This window comes from Grampus griseus (genome assembly GCF_964374135.1).
Source record: "Grampus griseus genome assembly, chromosome: 14".
Classification (NCBI taxonomy): Eukaryota; Metazoa; Chordata; class Mammalia; order Artiodactyla; family Delphinidae; genus Grampus; species Grampus griseus.
In genome coordinates this window covers 15,918,934-15,936,097 of record NC_139008.1, presented here as the reverse complement: position 1 = coordinate 15,936,097, position 17,164 = coordinate 15,918,934, and the positions used below count along the sequence as shown (strand labels likewise).

At 45.2% G+C, this 17,164-nt stretch overlaps 1 pseudogene across 1 annotated transcript; it reads left to right on the top strand.

The window, feature by feature from the left end:
- Positions 1 to 16,096: 16,096 nt before the first annotated feature.
- On the top strand, positions 16,097 to 16,497 carry LOC309833368 (large ribosomal subunit protein uL1-like; annotated as a pseudogene). The gene has a single exon. The product of its transcript is annotated as a large ribosomal subunit protein uL1-like (transcript).
- Positions 16,498 to 17,164: the final 667 nt, after the last annotated feature.

Sequence of the window (17,164 nt, the reverse complement as noted above, 5' to 3'; positions counted from 1 at the left end):
ACATGCCGCGGAGCAACTAAACCCGTTCGCCACAACTACTGAGCCTGCGCTCTAGAGCCCATGCGCCACAACTACTGAAGCCCACGCGCCTAGAGCCTGTGCTCTGCAAAAAGAGAAGCCACCGCAATGAGAAGACTGCGCACTGCAAGGAAGAGTAGCCCCCCCTCGCCGCAACTAGAGAAAGCCCGCGCACAGTAACGAAGACCCAATGCAGCCAAAAAATAAATAAATTTTAAAAAGACTTGACCTTAAAAATATATGAATAAATAATAAATAAATAGATAAATAAATGCAATATGGGATCCTGGATTGTATCCTGGATTGGAAAAAAAGATGCTGTAAAGGACACCATGGGGATAACTGGCAAAATTTGAATAGACTGTAGAGTAGATAATAGTGTTGAATTAACATTAACTTTCTTGATTTTGATAAGTATGTTATGATTATATTCCTAGTTTGCAGGAAATACATGTTTGAAGAATGTAGGAATGATGGTGCATAATGCAGCAAGTTCCTCTTAAATGTTTCACACACACAATAATAACAACAAAAAATTTAAAACTTGGAAGAGAAAACGCATGTGTGGCAAAATAATATGAAGTGAGGGGGCTCCCACGTTGATGAACACACAGATGCAGGAGAGATGGGGGGGCGGGGAGCGTGGAAGCTCCGCCCCTCTTCCCCAGACCTTGCCTTATACATCTCTTCCATCTCACTGTTCCTGCGTTATATACTTTTATAACAAACCAGTAATCTAATATATCTTAACGTTTTCCTGAGCCCCATTTCCCTCTACTTATTTAGCACCTGACCTGATATTTGAGAAGCACTCAACTTTGAAATGAAAAAGCAAGAATGCATATCTTGCAAATCTCCAATCTCTCCTCAGGTGCTCATAAAAGAAGAGAAAAAAAGGTTTCTAGTTAGTGGTCTTTAACAAAAACGCTGAATGGGGTCATATATTTCCCCAAAGTCAGGAACAAAGGGGACCCAGACACTTCTGAGAACTACAGAGTTTTAAAGATGTATCCAGACGCCGTACTGAAAATGTAATTCCATCACCTGTCTATTATGTGCTCGGGCATCTAACTAAAGGGCATGTTTTAAAAAAACAAATGGTGAAGCCATGTGAAGTGTCTATGGGTATTAACTGTATTGTTCTTGTGACTTTTCTGTGTTTGAAAATTTTCAAAATAAAGGAACATACTGGGAATTCCCTGGCGGTCCAGTGGTTAGGACTCTGCACTTTCACTGTCAAGGGCGCAGGTTCCATCCCTGGTCAGGGAACTGAGATCCCACAAGCTGTGAGGCGGGGCCAAAAAAAAAAAACATGTTAAAAAATAAAAAGATCCGGAATCTGACTACTGTTCCCCACCTTCGCTGCTGTCCCCCTGCCCTAAGCCTTGTCTTTCCTCACCTACTTCGGGCTCTTAGCCACAAAGCGGCCAGTGGGACCCAGATCAAACATCTGATCCCATCCGTCCCCTGCTCTGAACCCTGAGACAGCTTCCACCCCACTCAGAGCCCAAGTGCTCAAAATGGACCACAAGACCACACCCAGTCTGACCCACCCTCCCCTCCTGTCCTCATTCCCTCTGCTCCTGCCACCGAGGCCTCCATCTCATCCCTGGAGAATCTGAGCCCTGGGGGCTTTGTGCCGTCTGTAGCTGTGCCTGGAAGGCTCTTCACCCAGATAGCTAAACGGCTCATCTTCTTAGTATGGCTTTGCCTGGCTATTTAAAATTGTACCCCTTCCCCCTGGCCTGCACTACCCAGCTCCCACCTCTGCTTTCTCTCTATGGTACTTCTCATTTCCTTGCTTATTTTGTTTTGTCTTTCTACCCCCACTGGAGCGTAAGCCCCGCGAGAGCATGGGTGTGTGTCTGTTGGCTGCTGTACCACTGAAAGTGCTTGGTAAACAGTCGGCACTCAGTGATGTATATTGGCTGACGTGGAGTTCTCTGGCTGCGAGTAGGAAGAGGGCGCCGGGTGACGAACTGTGACCTTGAAGGCAAGGACCAGAAAGGGACCAGGTAGGGGTGGGGCACTGCGAGCACTGGGTGTGCCTGAAACTGTGAAGGCTTCACCCAGACCACAGACCTCCAGGAAGGAGGTCATCAGAGGTCTGCAGGTGCAACAGTGGGGCAACGAACTCATGTTCCATGAACATGTTTCTTCCCTCCCTAGGGTCTGGACTTTCAGCTCTGACCTCCTGCAGGTCTCTGAGGGGCAGACCTTCCTGCCCCTGTGTGGCCTTGGGTCAGTCATGTCATCTCTTTGCCTTAGTTTCTTCATCTGTAAATAAGAATGATAATACTATTTTTCAAAGTTCTTGGGAGGATTAAGTTAGATAGTGTGAAGGGGGCGGGGGTGGAATCCCTTAGTAAGAGCCAAATAAACAATAGCTGATGTTAAAAGAGGTGCGTTGTGTTGTCCCATCTGATTCTCCAAGGCCTGGGGCCTTTTCTCCCATCCACAACCCTCTCTAGGAACAGGACTGACAAGTCAGGCAGCCATTGGCCACCCCCAACCCCGGGGAATTTCATTCTGGTCAGAGAGGTGTTTATGTACTAATCTATGGTTGAACATAATGGTTTCTTAATTTTTATCTAAGTATCGCATATTACAAGCACAGAGTGTTTATCATGAATGGTAATACTCCTCCCCTTTCCCTCCCAAGTCATGGTCCTGGAAAGGAACCATTTTTTAATCCCTTTAATTTGTTTTAGTCTCAGCTCTTCTGGTGGGTCCATATCCCTCAACGATATGCTAATTCTGCTATTTTTTTATGTATCCATCCTGCTTGCCATTAAGCTACTGGTTTCTAGCTCCAATAGGAGAACATTTGACCCACTGGCCCTGTCCCACTTCCCGGGTCAGCTACCTCCCTCTTTTTAGGCTCTTTGTAACCGTAACTAAAGTTGTTTTTGTTGCTGTAAGTATAATAACTCTCCGTGGTCATTTTCAGTATCAGCTGTCATGTGGCGGCACAGTGGTTAAGGGAGGGAACTCTGGGGCCAGACTTCCTGGGGCCAGACCCAGGCTCAGCCACTGACTGAGTGTGTGACCCTGGGCAACAAATGTCACCTTCCTGTGCCTCAGGTTCCTGATCTGTGAGAAGGGTTAGCCTCGTCCTGAGGATTCAGTGAGCTAGGACACGGGGTGCTCTGGGAACAGTGCCAGCGACCTGTTAAACAACACAATTCAACTGAGGATCTAATTGGCTTTATTAAACGACTCATTAATTGGGTAGCATCCCACCTAGCAAGTAGAAAGGCTCTCTGAGGGGCTGTACAAATGGAAGGCTTTTATAGGCAGAAGTGGGGTGGGATGAGGAGGTGATCAGCAAAAGAAAAGGATTATTTTAGGCGAGGACATCTTCCCTTAGAGGCAGCGGTCAGGAAAGGTAAGGGTCTTTTCAAGGAAATTACCTCACTAGTGTTTATCAAGAAGTTCCAGACTGGGCTTCCCTGGTGGTGCAGTAGTTAAGAATCCGCCTGCCAATGCGGGGCACATGGGTCCGAGACCTGGTCCCGGGAAGATCCCACATGCTGCGGAACAGCTAAGCCCGTGCGCCACAACTACTGAAGCCCACACACCTAGAGCCCATGCTCCTCAACAAGAGAAACCACCGCAATAAGCCTGCGCACCGCAACAAAGAGTAGCCCCCACTCTCCACAACTAGAGAAAGCCCGCGTGCAGCAACGAAGACCCAACGCAGCCAAAAATAAATAAATAAAATAAATTGAAAAAAAAAAAAGAAGCTCCAGACTGATTAATTTAAAATTCCATGCCTGGGAGCAGCTGAAACTGCAATTAGGTTAGGTATTAAGTTTTGGTTTTGGTGACTCAGCTTAACACAAGTGACTCCATTTGGGCCTGTTGCCTCATTTTTTTTTTTTAAGTACTCAAATATTGTTTTTTTTTTTTTTGGCTGCATTGGGTCTTCGTTGCTGTATGTGGGTTTTCTCTAATTGAGGCAAGCAGGGGCTACTCTTCATCACAGTGCGTGGGCTTCTCACTGCGGTAGATTCTCTTGCTGTGGAGCCTGGATTGTAGGCACGTGGCTTCAGTAGTTGTGGTGCAAGGGCTCAGTAGTTGTGGCGCACGGGCTCAGTTGCTCCGCGGCATGTGGGATCTTCCCAGACCAGGGCTCGAACCCGTGTCCCCTGCGCTGGCAGGCGGACCCTCAACTACTGCACCACCAGGGAAGTCCCTACGTTTACTTTTATAATGCTTAAAGTAGCTAATACTTGCATTCTCTTCTTTGCATTGTCTAGAGCTTCACTGTCCAATACAGCAGCCACTAACCATGTGGAACTATTTTAATTTAAACTCATTAAAATTCATTAAGATTTAAAATTCAGTGGATAAAATAGATGTGGTATATGTATACAATGGAATCTTACTCAGCCATAAAAAAAATGAAATAATACCATTTGCAGCAACATGGATAGACCTAGAGATTATCATCCTGAGTGAAATAAGTCAGACAGAGAAAGACAAATATCATATGATATCACTTTTATGTGGAATCTAAAAAAATGATACAAATAAACTTATTTACAAAACAGAAATAGACTCACAGACATAGAAAACAAACTTATGGTTACCAAAAAGGAAGGAGATGGGGGAGGGATAAATTAGGAGTTTGGGATTAACAGATACACACTGATACATATAAAATAGATAAACAGGGCTTCCCTGGTGGCGCAGTGGTTAAGAATCTGCCTGCCAATGCAGGGCACATGGGTTCAAGCCCTGGTCTGGGAAGATTCCACGTGCTGCGGAGCAACTAAGCCTGTGTGCCACAACTACTGAGCCTGTGCTCTAAAGCCTGTGAGCCACAACTACTGAGCCCGCGTGCCACAATTACTGAAGCCCGTGCGCCTAGAGCCCGTGCTCCACAACAAGTGAAACCACTGCAATGAGAAGCCTGTACACCACAACGAAGAGTAGTCCCTGCTCGCCGCAACTAGAGAAAGCCCGCGTGCAGCAACAAAGACCCAACGCAGCCAAAAATAAATAAATAATAATTTATTTTAAAAAATCAGTTGTGTTTATATGCACTAATAACAAACTATCAGAACAAGAAATTAAGAAAACGATCTTATTTACAACTGCATCGAAAAGAGTAAAATACCTAGGAATAAATTTAACCAAGGAAGTGAAATATCTGTACACTGAAAACTGTAAAACATTCATGAAAGAAACTGAAGAAGACAAAAATGGAAAGATATTTCATGCTTGTGGATTGGAAGAATTAATATTGTTAAAATGTCCATACCATCCAAAATAATCTACATTATATGTAACCCATATCAAAATTCCAGTGGCATCTTTCACAGAAACAGAACAAAGAATTCTAAAATTTGCATGGAACCACAAAAGACCCCAAGAGCCAATGCAGTCTTGAGAAAGAAGAATAAAGCTGGAGGCATCACACTTCCTGATTTAAAACTATATTACAAAGGTAAAATAATCAAAACAGTATAGCATTGCCATAAAAAAAGACACATAGATCAATGGAACAGAATAGAGAGCCCAGAAATAAATCCACAAAATATGGTCAATTAATTTACTACAACAAAGCTAAGAATGTACAGTGGGGAAAGGAAAGTCTCTTCAATAAATGGTGTTAAGAAAACTGGACAGCCATATGCAAAATAATTAACCTGCACCCCTCTCTTACACCATACACAAAAAAATAATACAAAATGGATCAAGGCTTGAAGGTAAGTCCTGAAACCATAAAACTCCTAGAAGAAAACATAGGCAATAAGCTCCTTGACATTGGTCTTGACAATGACTTTTTGGACTTGACACCAAAAACAAACATAAATAAGTGGGACTACATCAAACTAGAAAGCTTCTGCACAAAGGAAACCATCAACAAAATGAAAAGGCAACCTACAGAATGGGAGAAAATATTTGCAAATCATATATCTGATAAGGGTTTAATATCCAAAACATATAAATAATTCATACAACCACATTGTAAAACCAAAAAAAATCTGATTTAAAAATGGGTGGGGGGACTTCCCTGGTGGTGCAGTGGTTTAGAATCCGCCTGCCAATGCAGGGGACACGGGTTCGAGCCCTGGTCTGGGAAGATCCCACAGGCCGCAGAGCAACTAAGTCCATGCGCCATAACTACTGAGCCTGTGCTCTAGAGCCCGCGAGCCACAGCTACTGAGCCTGTATGCCACAACTACTGAAGCCCGGGCGCCTAGAGCCCATGCTCCACAAGAGAAGCCACCGCGATGAGAAGCTCACACACCACAACGAAGAGTAGCCCCCGCTCGCCTCAACTAGAGAAAGCCCTCATGCAGCAATGAAGAACCAATGCAACCAAAAATAAATACATTAATTAATTAATTAAAAAAAATAGGTGGGGAATTCCCTGGCAGTCCAATGGTTAGGGCTCCATGCTCCCACTGCAGGGGGCACTGGTTCAATCCACGGTTGGGGAACTAAGATCCTACAAGCCATGGAGTGTGGCCAAAAAAAAATTTTAAATAAGGAATTCCCTGGTGGTCCAGTGGCTAAGACTTCATGCTCCCAGTGCAGCGGGGCCCGGGTTCGATCCCTTGTCAGGGAACTAGATCCCATATGCTGCAACTAAGCGTTCACATGCCTCAACTAAAGATCCTTCATGCTGCAACTAAGACACAGCACAGGCAAATAAATAAATATTTTAAAAATTAAAAAATAATAAATAATAAAATAAAAACGGGCAGAGGATCTGAATATACTTTTTCCCAAAGAAGACATACAGATGGTCAACAGACACGTGAGAAGATGCTCAACGTCACTAATCATGAGGGAAATGCAAATCGAAACCACAATGAGATATCACCTCATACCTGTTAGAATAGCTATTATCATAAAACAAGAACTAAGTGTTGACAAAGATGTGGAGAAAATGGAACGCTTGCGCACCATTGATGGAAATATAAACTGTTGCAGCTAGTATAGAAAACAGTATGGAGGTTCCTCAAACAATTAAAAATAGAACTACCATATGATCCAGCAATTCCACTGCTGGGTATTTACCCAAAGGAAATGAAAACACTAACTCAAAAAGTTACATTGTAAAAAAAAAAAAAAAAAAAAATTACATTGTACCCTCATGTTCATTGCAATATTATTTATAATAGCCAAGACACTGACGCAACCTAAGTGTCATATACATATATATATAGAGAGAGAGAGAGAGAGAGAGAGAGAGAGAGGAAGAGAGATGTATATACTTCTATACAGGAACATTATTAAGCCATTAAAAAAGAAGGAAATCTTGCCATTTGTGACAACATAGATGGACCTTGAGGGCATTATGCTAAGCGAAACATAGAGAAACACAAATACTGGATGATCTCACTTATATGTGGAATCTTAAAAATAAAAAACAAACAAAAAACCTCATAGATACAGAGAACAGATTGGTGGTTGCCAGAGGCGGGGGTGTCAGGGGTGGGTGAAATGGGTGAAGAGGGTCAAAGATACAAACTTCCAGTATTAAATTAATAAGTCCTGGGAATATAATATACAGCGTGATGACTATAGTTCATAATATTGTATTGCCTTTTTAAAAGTTGCTGAGTAAATCTTAAAATTTCTTATCACAAGAGACAAAACTACGTGTGGTGATGGATGTTAACTAGACTTAGTGTGGTGATGATTTTGCAATATATACAAATATCAAATCATTATGTTGCACACCTCAAGCTAATATCATGTTATAAGACAACATATCTCAATTAAAATTTTAAAAAACTGGTGAAGTTAACAAAAGTGAAAGGAAAAAATCCAAGCCTAAGAAAGAGCAAATAGAGTAACCCACTTTACATTTGACTATGAGCTTCCTGGGGCTGGCCCTTAAAGGGACAATTTACATGATGAGTTTTCCTAGTCAAAGAGGAAGAAACACAGTAGTTCCTCAGGGGAGTCAGTGTTTTCCTGACACTCACTTATAAAGTTAAGGGTTAGGGATCCAGGATGATGGGCGATGAGAGGGAAGTGGCCAGCTGCTGACTATCATCTGAGGTAGAACCAATGGGATTTCTTAACACATTGGATATGGGGGTGTGAGAGAGGGGATCTGACAGCACCAAGGTTTCTGGCCTGACTAACTGTAAGAACCAAACTGTCGTTTTCTGATATGGAAAGGCTGGGGATGGAGCAGGTTTGGGGGAGAAGATATAGTATTGATCAAACATGCTAAGTCTGATATGCCTATTAGACACCCAAGTGGAGGTTTCAAGTAAGCAATTCTCTAGGAGCAAGTGAGGAACTCCCAGAAGAGACCCACATTGAAGGTGTAAATTTGGGGGCCATCAGCATCTGGTTGGTGTTTAAAGCTGTGAGTCTGGATGAGCTCACCTCAAGAGTGAGTGTTGATTAACAGAAGAGGACCAGAGCTGACATGTGAGATTGGTGTTACTGCAGTTACAGAGAGGGCCATGGTGGCTCAGAGAGTTTAAGTGACTTGCCCAAGATCACACGGCTAGTAAGGGGGTAGAATCTGCATTCAAACCCAGGTCCCAGTTCGAATCTTTCAACACTCCTTTAGAGTCGTCTATATAAGCTTCTTTTGATCTAATTTGAGCCAGGGCTATAATTTAGAACACTTAGAGGATTTAACTGGTGTTCATTCAGGTTCCAAAGCCCTCGGTTGTTTCTCAGCTGAGCTTTGAAAACAGCTAGAGAATCAGGAGTCCAGGGATGGGCCTGGAGGTCTGATGGGATTCCCACACACGGAGACAGGGCAGATCTGTGTGCTTTGCAAAGCCAGAGGTGATAGGACTCAAAATACTCGATTATGAAAGTTGGAGATATTGAATATTAAGACATGATTTCGGATCTATCCCAGCCCCAGAACAATTAGTGGAGCACTCAGTATTACAGCCCTGCAGCCTTCCTCCAGTCTGGAAGAATGTCACCAGTAGTTGTCACCAACTACTTGCCCTCATCCCAATCCTAAGTTAAAGGTAATGGTGCTCATCTCTCCAGGACTGTTATAAGGTTAAACAAGAAAATATCAGTGAGGTCACTCAGCTTACGGCAAGCCCTGGCTCAGAGTTTAATTTATTTTTCATCTCATGCCTCAGCCATTAAGAATATGGAAGCCATATGACTTCCAAGGGTTCCCTCCTGCCCCTACCCCAGGAATTTATTCAGTTTGACTTGTCCCACCTAGGACAGAGTTCCACCCTGGGGTTCAGAGGTGGTCCTTTGGGGCTTGTCACCCTGGGCTGGTTGACAGCTGCCCTCCCCAGATCCCTTCTCTGCCCTGCTCTCTGCCCTGGAGGCTCCCTTGCCCTCTGGCTCCCACTTGGGTTCAGCTAAAGGTAGGACAGCCTGGAGATCAGAGGGAGAGTGAAGAGAGTCAAGACATTTCTTCCCTGCTCCGGATCACGCCTCTGGCAGTGGCTTTATCTCCCTACCCATGTCTATAGCATCTGTGAGCTGGCCTCCTGTGATATTGTGATTTGCAATAAGAAATATACATTTGAACTTTGTCCCCGTTTCTGGCATGGAGCTCCCCAAACCACACACACACACACACACACACACACACACACACACACACACACTGGAATTGATGATCAGAATTTTACCTCCTCCTCTATGTCTCCAGCTTTCACTGGGGTTCAGCGACACTATTTCTTCCTCTTCTCCTTTAGTCCTTGGGGGCAACATTCTTTGTAGGTTCCTTTCTTTGGCAGCGTTGGGTCTTTGTTGCTGCACACGGGCTTTCTCTGGTTGTGGCGAGCGGGGGCTACTCTTCGTTTTGGTGCTCGGGCTTCTCATTGCGGTGGCTTCTCTTGTGGAGCACGGGCTCTAGGCGTGGGCTTCAGTAGTTGTAGCACGTGGGCTCAGTAGTTGTGGCTCGCGGGCTCTAGAGCGCAGGCTCAGTATTTGTGGCTCATGGGCTTAGTTGCTCCATGGCATGTGGGATCTTCCCGGACCAGGGCTCGAACCTGTGTCCCCTGCATTGGCAGGTGGATTCTTAACCACTGCACCACCAGGGAAGTCCTCTTTGTAGCTTCCTTTAACCATACACGTATCTCTACCAGGAGTCCCTATATTAAAGCCTCTGGAATTGTGCTGTCCAATATAATAACCACTGGCTACATGTAGGTATTTGAATTTAAATTACAATAATTAAATTAAACACAATTTAAAATGCAGTTCCTCCATTGCACTAGACACATTTCAAGTGTTCAGTAGCCAGTGTGGATAGTGGCTACCATTTTGAACAGTGCAGATATAGAAATCTGATCATGACAGATGATTCTATTGGACAGCACTGCTCTAGAACCAGCTGAGTTAGACTCTGTTTCCTGTTGGGCTGGACTGGTACCTACCTTCCCCCACATCCGTCAGAACCAAGGCACTTCTTTTTTTTTTTTGATGTGGACCATTTTTTTTTAATTAATTAATTTATTTATATTTATTTTTGACTGTGTTGGGTCTTCGTTTCTGTGCAAGGGCTTTATCCAGTTGCGGTGAGCGCGGGCCACTCTTCATCGCGATGCGCGGGCCTCTCACTGTCGTGGCCTCTCTTGTTGTGGAGCACAGGCTCCAGACGCGCAGGCTCAGTAGTTGTGGCTCACGGGCTTAGTTGCTCCGCGGCATGTGGGATCTTCCCAGACCAGGGCTCGAACCCGTGTCCCCTGCATTGGCAGGCAGATTCTTAACCACTGCGCCACCAGGGAAGCCCCGAAGGCACTTTTATCTGGTTTATATATTTGGGAATCCAGTTTAAACGGTCATTTGATTTCAACTATTCTAACAGATATTCAAGACATAATGTTTAGGGACTTACGTGGTGGTTCAGTGGTTTAGACTCCACACTTCCACTGCAGGGGGCATGGGTTCGATCCCTGGTCAGGGAACTAAGGTCCCACATGCTGCATGGCACGACCAAATAAATAAATAAATTCTTTTTTTTTTTTTTTGGCATATGTACTTTCTTTTAAAATTTAATTTATTAACTTATTTATTTTTGGCTCTGTTGGGTCTTCATTGCTGCACGCGGGCTTTCTCTAGTTGTGGTGAGCAGAAGCTACTCTTTGCTGCGGTGCGCGGCCTTTTCATTGTGGTGGATTCTCTTGCTGCAGAGCATGGGCTCTAGGCGTGCGGGCTCAGTAGTTGTGGCGCATGGGCTCAGTTGCTCTGCGGCATGTGGGATCCTCCCGGACCAGGGCTCGAACCCATGTCCCCTGCACTGGCAGGCAGATTCTTAACCACTGCACCATCTGGGAAGTCCAATAAATGAATTCCTAAAAAAAAAAGAAGACATAATGTTTAACCCTCGTACACTGAGGGCGGGAACATGCAACAGTGCAGCCACCTTGGAAAAATTTGGCAGTTCCTTTACATACTAAACGTTTATAACCATATGACCCAACAATCCCACTTTGGGGTATATACCCAAGAGAACTGAAAACATAAAAACCTATACGTATGCAAAAACTTGTTCACAATGTGCATTATTTCTAATTGCCAAAAAGTGGAAACAACCTACATGTCCATCAACTAACGCATGGATAAACAAAATCCCAATTCTCAATTTTTCATGGTCCCTTGGACCCCCAGGTCTCAGTTTCCTCCCTTGGGCTGTTATCTATCTGCTGAGACTGTTGGGTTATAAGCCGGCCTGGCCTCCATCTCAGACCACTCTTCAAAACCCTTTTCAATGAATATTTATTGAGCACCTACTGTGTGCCAGGCATGGCACTCAGTGCTGGAGGTACACGGGCTCTGCAGGGTTTCTGGCTTTCATGGAACTTACTGCAGCCATTGACAAGAGTTACGAAGGGGAAGCACAGACCTATGAGACCACATAACAGAAGCCCCTACTCAAACCTGAGGATCAAGGAAGGCGTCCTGGAGGAAGTGATACATTCACTGTACCTGAAGGATGAATAGTAGAAGTGAACCAGACAGAGAGAAGAGGGTAGAGAACTCCAAGAAGAGGTAAGAGCTTTAGCAAAGGCCTGGAGGCAATAAGGAGCCTGTGGTGTAGAAGCTGCTGGAAACAACTCACTGTGACTGGCATGTGGGGCGGGGGATGTGCTGTGAGCAGTAAACACAGGCCTGAGGGCCTTGTTAGGACAGGCGATAACAAACCTGCCAAGCTTCCTACTCTGTGGCAGGCCTGGGATCCACAGGCAGCCTTGACAGTAATGGCCCCCCAGGCAGTGTCACGCTGGTGCCCTGCCATTTACTGCTCATGTTAGAACTTGCAAACACCAGTGTCTTCCTGAGATTCCCCACAAAAGTTGAGTCGGCACACACTGGTGCAGCTCTCCAATTGTTAAGATACTGGAATAGTTCTGTACCTCTACGTAAAGAGCCACTGGGCCAGGACTTCCCTGGTGGTCCAGTGGTTGAGACTCCATGCTTCCACTGCAGGAGGGCGCGGGTTTGATCCCTGGCTGGGGAAATAAGATCCTGCATGCTGCACGGCGTGGCCAAAAAAGAAAAATTAAAAAAGAGCCAGTGGCCCAAGAAATCCCTCCAGTAACCCCCACACCAGGCACTCTGGCTACTCCTTCAGGAAACTCCAGAAGGGCCCACATTCCTGCTACTGATAGGTCTGCACACCTGAAGAGCAATAGTACACCCTGCCCCCGTGTTATCATGAGGACTAATGTATGTACAATTAAGCCTAGTGCCTAAATGCACATTATTAGTACTTAATGAATGTAGGCTATTATTATTATCACCAAGACAACTTCAGAGCAAAGTCTGCTCCCCAGAAGACAAACCTCCTGTGGGTTTCAGGTAGATGTTACATGTCCTGCCTCCTCATGAATCCCAGAATAGTTGGTGGCAGAAGGACCGCAGGGAGCCTGTAACTGAGCAGGACCCTATGGGGTCTTCCCAGGACAGCTCCCTGCCCCTTGCCCATCCTGTGCCTGCCTTTTTCCTATAGAAAAACTTTAGCCTTCTGGCCTTCCCCAAGCTCCAAAGAATAAACTTAGAGAAATGAGAAAATGCAGAAACAAAGAAAAATAGTCAAGCAAGACAAAATAATAATAGTTTAGGCATTAAACAAAGTCAAGGACCTTTAGTTCCTCCTCAAGGGCTATAGATAATATTTTGAGCTCTTTTGCAGATACCAGGTGGAAGAAGTTAATTGTATGTTGCCCCAAGAACTTTGACCCCAGACAGGTTGGAAGCAGAAGGTTGATGATGTTGACTCCTGGTTACCTCACCATCAACAAATCAGAAAAATGTCCACGAACTGATCATGCACCTGCAACCCTCTCCTCAGCATGTAGCCCCTTCCTCATTTCCCTATATAATCTCCAAGCAAAACTTGGGGAATGGGGAGTGGTTCTTTGGGACATGAGTCCACCTTCTCCCCAGGATTGTTGGCTTCCTCAATAAAGCTATCTTTCCTTTTACGCAACACTTGTCTCTAAGTATTGGACTCTTGAGCAATGAGCGGCCTTACCTGAATTCAGTAAAAAGCCCGTGGTCATGACATTCAAGGCCTGGGTCCTTCCACCACCCTGCTCCCCCATGCCTGCCTCTCACCCACATTGCATGGGTGCTCATGAACACAGAGAATGGGCCCTCCTGCTGACTTCCATGGAGAACTTTGGAGACATTTGTAGAAAACCAGAAGCTGCTGTTTACTGCCTCTTCTGCCACTGATACTGGGGCGTAAGGTGGGGCTGGGCTGGGGTGCAGCATGGTGTAATAAGAGAGCCTGACTGGGGCTCTGACCACAATGGAGTAGTGGGGACTGGATATACCTACCTATCTTAAACAAGTAAAAAGCCACCCAAAATCTAGGATTTTCAGACACTGGACAACAGGCAGTGCAGGATGGTGAGCTCTGTGCCCTAGTTTATTCTTCTCTGGGAGAGAATTCCCAGAAAGCACAGGAAGAGAGAACCCAAATAGACTCCAGCAGTCTCCCTGAGTTGAGGAGGAGACATTGAGAATTTGCGGAGGCCATGGCCATCAGAATTCACAGGGCAGAGTAATGGAGGAGGGAACTGTACCAAGAGGGAACTCTGGACCCTGGCAGAGGGTTGCCATGAGACTTCAGCTGAGTACTGAGCAGGGGAGAAAATCCCCAGGGCTCATGCGGAGTGGGAGTAGCTGCTGGTCCCACTGGGGAGAGTGAAAAGACCTCCAAACACATGGGCATCTGGTAGAGGATTCAGAAGGGCATTGCCTCAGCATGGGGGCCAAATTAACCCTAGACTAAACGCTATTCTGGTCCTAACAAATTGTAAAAGCAAGTCTTGAAAGAATCAAACTGTTTCCAAGGCATTAAGACTCCCCGGAACTGCTTGGCCAAGTAACATAACTGTTTACCACAACAAAGTTCAAAATATTTAAAGGAGGAGATTTCCGGGAATTCCCGGTGGTCCAGTGGTTAGGACTCCGCGCTTCTACTGCAGGGGGCACGGGTTCGTTCAGGGAACTAAGATCCCGCATGCTGTGTGGCACAGCTACCCCTGCCCCAAAATAAGGAGGAGGAGATTTCCACCTATGGTTGAGTGAGGAGGTCAGCAAATCCTCTCTCCAAAAGTAACTGTAAATCTGGGCAAACTAGACAAAACAGCTACTTCAGGGCTCTGAGATCGACCAAAGGCATACCCCAATCCAAGAAGCAAATTGGGTTGAAAACTGTTCAACTCTGAGTTAGAACAGTGAGAGTCTGTGGTGTTCTTGCTTGGGGTTGCTCCATCGTGCCCCCTTCCCAGCTTGATAGGTTCTGCCAAGGTGGGGCAGGTCTTGAGGACCAGCGGCTTCACTGCTGAAGGGGACTCGTTGGATTTAGAGACCCAGACGATGCCCATGCCAAGCGACGTTGCCGATATAAGTAGCTAACTGTGTGGCGTGCAAGTGAAGAGCCTGACGCTGTGGCTGTGGACGAGGCAAGCATGCTCCTAGCTGAGGCTGTGTGCATTGCCGCAGAGGGCAAAGGGCCCGCTCCACCCTTACATGCTTGGCTAACCCTGGGGCTCCATGTACAGAGAAGACTCAGAAGGGCTCAGTGGAAAGTAAGGCTCGGGCCAACTTGAAAACAACGGGAACTTTGTGCTCTCCTACCCACACACAGATCCATTGGCAGAGGCAGAATTCTCACTGACGCAAAGTAACTGAGTACAACCTCCATCCAATAATTGGCTGACCATTAAGCTACACTGACACAGAGGTCTACCTAGGAACCCAAACTTTAAAATTTAAAAAAAAAAAAGGATTTTTTAAAACATGGTAGGGACTTCCCTGGTAGTGCAGTGGCTAAGAATCCGCCTGCCAATGCAGGGGACACAGGTTTGAGCCCTGGTCCAGGAAGATCCCACATGCTGTGGAGCAACTAAGCCCATGTGCCACAACTACTGAAGCCCACGTGCCTAGAGCCTGTGCTCTGCAACAAGAGAAGCCACTGCAATGAAAAGCCCGCGTGCCACAATGAAGACCCAACGCAGCCAAAAATAAATTTAATTAATTAATTAATTAAATAAATAAAAACAGGGTAGAAAGGTCAGTGACCACACACCATGAAGGAGGCAGATTTCACAGATTTTGCCAAGGCCAATTATTAAACAAACAAACATACCATGACAGCAATAACCTTTAGGGGGCATCAGAATCCAGTCTAAACTCAGGGGAAAAAAGTAATCAGTAGACGTTGTCTCTGAATGCCCCCAGATGTTGTATTTAATAGACCAAGGCTTTGAAGTAGCTATTATAAATATGTTCAAAGAACTAAACAAAGAAGTGTGACAGCAAAACAAAGATTCAAAGAAAAGTGTAACAACAATGAATCAAAAATAGATCATCTTGATAAGGGGGTGGAAATCATGTATTTTTTTTTTACAGAAAAGTTCTGATACACGCTACAACATGGATGAACCTTCAAAATAGTATGTTAAGTGAAATAAACTGGACACAAAAGGACAAATATTGTATGATTCCACTTATATGAGGTACCTAGAATAGGCAAATTCATAGACACAGAAAAAATAGAGATTATCAGGGACTGGAGGGAGAGAGGAATGGGAGTTTTTTAGTTAGGGTACAGAGTGTCTGTTGGAATGATGAAAAACTTCTGGAAATGGACATCAAGGTGCCGAAGAAACTCAACAAGAATAAGAAACTGGTCAAGAAGCTGGCCAAAAAGTATGATGCGTTTCTGGCTCAGAGTCTCTGATCAAGCGGATCCCATGAATCCTGGGCCCAGGCCTGAATAAGTCTGGCAAGTTCCCTTCCTAACTGACCCACAATGAGAACATGGTGGCCAAAGTTGATGAAGTGAAGTCCATGATCAAGTTCCAGATAAAGAAGGTACTGTGTCTGGCCGTGGCTGTTGGCCACATGAAGGTGAAAGATGATGAGCTTGTGTACAACATACAATCAGCTGTCAACTTCCTGGTGTCATTGCTCAAGAAAACTTGGCAGAACAGCCGGGCTTTGTACATTAAGAGCACCACGGGCAAGACCCAGCGCCTGTACTAAGGTGCAGCTCAATAAACCATACGCCCATCATTTAAAAAAAAAAAAAGGAATTCTGGAGTTGAGAGTAACAATGATAACTGAAGTGAAATATTCACTAAAGGGACTCAGCAACAGATTTAAGATGACAGATGATAGAATCAGTGAACTTGAAGATGGGTCAGTAGAAACTATTCAATCTGAAGAACATAGAGGGAAAAGGCAAATAAAAATGAGTCGTGGGACTTCCCTGGCGGTCCCGTGCGTAGGACTCTGTGTTCCCGATGCAGGGGGCCCTGGTTTTATCCCTGGTCGGGGAACTAGATCCCACCTGCATGCCACAACTAAGAAGTCCGCATGCCGCAACTAAAGATCCTGTGCACCACAATGAAGATCTGGAGCAGACAAAATAAATAAATTATATATATATATATATATATATATAGTGTGTGTGTGTGTGTGTGTGTGTGTGTGTGTGGCACGTGAGCCTCTCACTGCTGTGGCCTCTCCCACAATGGAGCACAGGCTCTGGATGCGCAGGCCCAGCGGCCATGGCCCACAGGCCCAGCCGCTCTGCGGCACGTGGGATTCCCCCCGGACCGGGGCACGAACCCGTGCCCCCTGTATCCACAGGCAGACTCCCAACCACTGCACCACCAGGGAAGCCCAATAAATATATTTTTTAAAAAAT